Below are 4,683 nucleotides of genomic sequence, written 5' to 3' on the forward strand. Positions count from 1 at the left end.
GGAATACAGAAATACAAGTCGCTGAGGAATGAAATAAATAGGAAGTGCAGGGAAGCTAAGACGAAATGGCTGCAGGAAAAATGTGAAGTCATCGTAAAAGATATGATTGTCGGAAGGACAGACTCAGCATACAGGAAAGTCAAAACAACCTTTGGTGACATTAAAAGCAACGGTGGTAACATTAAGAGTGCAACGGGAATTCCACTGTTAAATGTAGAGGAGAGAGAAGGTAGGTGGAAAGAATACATTGAAAGCCTCTATGAGGGTGAAGATTTTTCTGATGTGATAGAAGAAGAAACAGGAGTCGATTTAGAAGAGATAGGGGATCCAGTATTAGAATCGGAATTTAAAAGAGCTTTGGAGGACTTACGGTCAAATAAGGCGGAAGGGATAGATAACATTCCATCAGAATTTCTAAAATCATTGGGGGAAGTGGCAACAAAACGACTATTCACGTTGGTGTGTAGAATATATGAGTCTGGCGATATACCATCTGACTTTCGGAAAAACATCATCCACACAATTCCGAAGACGGCAAGAGCTGAAAAGTGCGAGAATTATCGCACAATCAGTGTAACAGCTCATGCATCGAAGCTGCTTACAAGAATAATATACAGAAGAATGGAAAAGAAAATTGAGAATGCGCTAGGTGACGATCAGTTTGGCTTTAGGAAAAGTAAAGGGACGAGAGAGGCAATTCTGACGTTACGGCTAATAATGGAAGCAAGGGCAAAGAAAAATCAAGACACTTTCATAGGATTTGTCGACCTGGAAAAAGCGTTCGACAATATAAAATGGTGCAAGCTGTTCGAGATTCTGAAAAAGTAGGGGTAAGCTATAGGGAGAGACGGGTCATATACAATATGTACAACAACCAAGAGGGAATAATAAGAGTGGACGATCAAGAACGAAGTGCTCGTATTAAGAAGGGAGTAAGACAAGGCTGTAGCCTTTCGCCCCTACTCTTCAATCTGTACATCCAGGAAGCAATGATGGAAATAAAAGAAAGGTTCAGGAGTGGAATTAAAATACAAGGTGAAAGGATATCAATGATACGATTCGCTGATGACATTGCTACCCTGAGTGAAAGTGAAGAAGAATTAAATGATCTGCTGAACGGAATGAACAGTCTAATGAGTGCACAGTATGGTTTGAGAGTAAATCGGAGAAAGACAAAGGTAATGAGAAGTAATAGAAATGAGAACAGCGAGAAACTTAACATCAGGATTGATGGTCACGAAGTCAGTGAAGTTAAGGCAGTAAAATAACCAATGACGGACGGAGCAAGGAGGACATGTAAAGCAGACTCGCTATGGCAAAAAAGGCATTTCTGGCCAAGAGAAGTCTACTAATATCAAATACCGACCTTAATTTGAGGAAGAAATTTCTGAGGATGTACGTCTGGAGTACAGCATTGTATGGTAGTGAAACATGGACTGTGGGAAAACCGGAACAGAAGAGAATCGAAGCATTTGAGATGTGGTGCTATAGACGAATGTTGAAAATTAGGTGGACTGATAAGGTAAGGAATGAGGAGGTTCTGTGCAGAATCGGAGAGGAAAGGAATATGTGGAAAACACTGATAAGGAGAAGGGACAGGATGATAGGACATCTGCTAAGACATGAGGGAATGACTTCCATGGTACTAGAGGGAGCTGTAGCAAAAACTGTAGAGGAAGACAGGGATTGGAATACGTCAAGCAAATAATTGAGGACGTTGGTTGCAAATGCTACTCTGAGATGAAGAGGTTAGCACCGGAAAAGAATTCGTGTCGGGCCGCATCAAACCAGTCAGTAGACTGATGACAAAAAAAAATGATTAAGCACTCCGTCTTCAGGCCACAAGTGGCCCATCGGGACCATCCGAACGCCGTGTCACCCTTTGCTGAGGATACGGATAGGAGGGGCGTGTGGTCACCACACCGCTCTCTCGGTCGTTATGATGGTTTTCTTTGACCGGAGCCGCAACCATTCCGTCGAGTAGCTCCTCAGTTGGCATCACGAGGCTGAGTGCACCCAGAAAAATGGCAACAGTGCATGGCGTCCATGAGGGTCACCCATCCAAGTGCCAGCCACGGCCGACAGCGCTTAACTTCGGTGTTCTGACGGAAACCGGTGTATCCACTGCGGCGAAGCCGTTCCCATTTATATGTTTTTTTTAATATGGAAACTGCTTCCTTGCAGTCCTGACTACCGAATATGGTAATCACATCTGTCGGAAAGCATGTCAGTTTTCCTTGTAGTGTACAGCTCTTGTAGACACAATATATCTATGTTTGGGTCTTTAACTATTTTGTTGAGTTCAGCACTAACTTGCTTATTCCTCATTGCATTCAGTTGAAGAATATTCATTAGTGATGCTATGGGTGTTTAAGTATCATTTGCTACCAGACTAAGCATAGTCGAAGTACGTCCGTTCATGTGCCGTGACATGATCGGCATAGATCTTATCCATGTCAAATGGATCATCTCTTCGTATCCATACTTGCATCAGTACGTCCAATAACTGGTCGGGGTCGGTTGGTATGCTTTTCGTCTTGAGGGTGATTCTGTCTGTTTGCTCCGTAGTTGGGAAACAGAGTCATCTTTGGATGCAGCTGCCTAAGCAGCATTCTTTGAGCTGTCTGTAAAATTTCCTTTCTTTCTAATCCACTTAGCTTGATGTTAAATTCTACTTTAATTAAAGATATTGATGGCTGCGATGAGCGCTGCTTTTGTGGGTTGGTGCCGGGAGATAGCAACACTCGAACAGAGGTGGTCGTTTTTGCAACGGCGTCGTTGGTGGTGAGAACGTTGGACCACATATCGGCACCCTGGGGCATTGTGTAGCGTCGGGTGGTGTGCTGAGGTCGACGCTTTGTGGCACGTGCTACGTACCTTGTTGCACAGCCTTCATTACTTCCCATTCATTAATCACTTCTTTGGCACACGGAAAGTTCTAAAAATACTTCGACTGTCTGTAGAAGACTCTTTTTGTCTGGTTTTACTGGTGCTGCGATACCAGCTGTTACTCTGGGTGTAGCATTCTTCTGATTCGGTTTGTTGTTGTAAGACTAAGAATTGAATGTTGGTAGAGGTCTATTGCTTTGCTACTCGGTGGCATTGTCGGATTGTGCAGTGGCAGATTGTCCTACCAGAGGAGTACCGGTTACTGGTGTGGTGATTCCATCTGTTGGAGTGTTTTGATTACATACGCTACTGGCTATTAGAATTTCTGCACCAAGAAGAAATGCAGATAATAAACGGGTATTAATTGGGCAAATATATTATACTAGAACTGACATGTGATTACATTTTCACGCAATTTTGGTGCATAGATCCTGAGAAATCAGTACCCAGAACAACCACCTCTGGCCGTAATAACGGCCTTGATACGCCTGGGCATTGAGTCAAACAGAGCTTGGGTGGCGTGTACAGGTACAGCTGACCATGCAGCTTCAACACGATACCACAGTTCATCAAGAGTAGTGACTGGCGTATTGTGACGAGCCGGTTGCTCACCCACCATTGACCAGACGTTTTCAGTTGGTGAGAGATCTGGAGAATGTGCTGGCCAGGACAGCAGTCGAACAGTTTCTGTATCCAGAAAGGCCCGTACAGGACCTGCAACATGCGGTCGTTCATCATGATGCTGAAATGTAGGGTTTCGCAAGGATCGAATGAAGGGTTGAGCCACGGGTCGTAACACATCTGAAATGTAACGTCCACTGTTCAGAGTGCCGTCAATGCAAACAAGAGACGTGTAACCAATGGCACCCTGTACCATGACGCCGGGTGATACTCCAGTATGGCGATGACGAATACACGCTTCCAATGTGCGTTCACCGCGATGTCGACAAACACGGATGCGAACATCATGATGCTGTAAAAAGAACCTGGTTTCATCCGAAAAAATGACGTTTTGCCATTCGTGCACCCAGGTTCGTCGTTGAGTACACCATCACAGGGGCTCCTGCTGTGATGCAGCGTCAATGATAACCGCAGCCATGGTCTTCGAGCTGATAGTACATGCTGCTACAACCGTCGTCGAACTGTTCGTGCAGATGGTTGTTGTCTTGCAAACGTCCCCATCTGTTGACTCAGGGATCGAGACGTGGCTGCAGGATCCGTTACAGTGATGCAGATAAGATGCCTGTCGACTGCTAATGGTACGAGGCCGTTAGGATCCAGCACGGCGTTCCGTATTACCCTCCTGAACCCACCGATACCACATTCTGCTAACAGTCATTGGATCTCGACCAATGCGAGCAGCAATGTCGTGATACGATAAACCGCAATCGCGATAGGCTACAATCCGACCTTTATCAAAGTCAGAAACGTGATGGTACGCATTTCTCCTCCTAACACGAGGCATCACAACAACGTTTCACCAGGCAACGCCGGTCAACTGCTGTTTGTGTGTGAGAAATCGGTTGGAAACTTTCCTCATGTCAGCACGGTGTAGGTGTCGCCAACGGCACCAACCTTGTTTGGATGCTTTGAAAAGCTAATCATTTGCATATCACAACACCTTCTTCCTTTCGGTTAAATTTCGCGTCTGTGGCACGTCATCTTCGTGGTGTAGCAATTTTAATGGCCAGTAGTGTATGTTACAGGTATTAATTGGACACATGTATTTATCATCATTTTCGTTCTCATCGTCACTACCTTCGTTTTCATAACGTGTTATCTTCTGTGTACTCG

At 44.8% G+C, this 4,683-nt stretch overlaps 1 pseudogene; it reads right to left on the bottom strand.

Annotated features, from left to right (window-relative positions):
- Positions 1 to 2,025: 2,025 nt before the first annotated feature.
- On the bottom strand, positions 2,026 to 2,143 carry LOC126475837 (5S ribosomal RNA; annotated as a pseudogene).
- Positions 2,144 to 4,683: the final 2,540 nt, after the last annotated feature.

Source organism: Schistocerca serialis, chromosome 4, assembly GCF_023864345.2.
Source record: "Schistocerca serialis cubense isolate TAMUIC-IGC-003099 chromosome 4, iqSchSeri2.2, whole genome shotgun sequence".
Taxonomy (NCBI): Eukaryota; Metazoa; Arthropoda; class Insecta; order Orthoptera; family Acrididae; genus Schistocerca; species Schistocerca serialis.